Source organism: Mandrillus leucophaeus, unplaced genomic scaffold (assembly GCF_000951045.1).
Source record: "Mandrillus leucophaeus isolate KB7577 unplaced genomic scaffold, Mleu.le_1.0 Scaffold616, whole genome shotgun sequence".
Classification (NCBI taxonomy): Eukaryota; Metazoa; Chordata; class Mammalia; order Primates; family Cercopithecidae; genus Mandrillus; species Mandrillus leucophaeus.
This window is the reverse complement of record NW_012106653.1, coordinates 529,907-530,389: the sequence shown is the minus strand read 5'-3', so window position 1 is coordinate 530,389 and position 483 is coordinate 529,907.

The window sequence follows — 483 nt, the reverse complement described above, 5'->3', positions numbered from 1 at the left end:
CCAGGCTGGAGTAGTGGTGCAGTCTCGACTCACTGCAACCTCTGCCTCCCGGGTTCAAGCAATTTTCCTGCCTCAGCCTCCCAAGTGGCTGGACTACAGGTGTGCACCACCACTCCCAGCTAATTTTTGTATTTTTTTGTAGAGATGGGGTTTCACCACTTTGGCCAGGATGGTCTCTATCTCTTGACCTCATGATCTGCCCACCTTGGCCTCCCAAAAAAGTTCTGATTTTTTTTTAAAACTAAGGAGTATATACTTGTCCTAAAGTTAAGGAAGAAATTGATATTAGCAGCCTTTGATTGCAGAAAAGAAATGTCACCTTCCACTTTCTGAGGACAAGGACAGCATTTCAGTTATTCCTAGAATTTTATATATTAAAAATAATAAATAGTATGAAATTTATTAAACACTTCTGACCAGGTTCTAAAGTAATGCAGGTTGCAGGTTTGTTGAATTTCTTAGAATAGCTGAAAATTTCCAGGA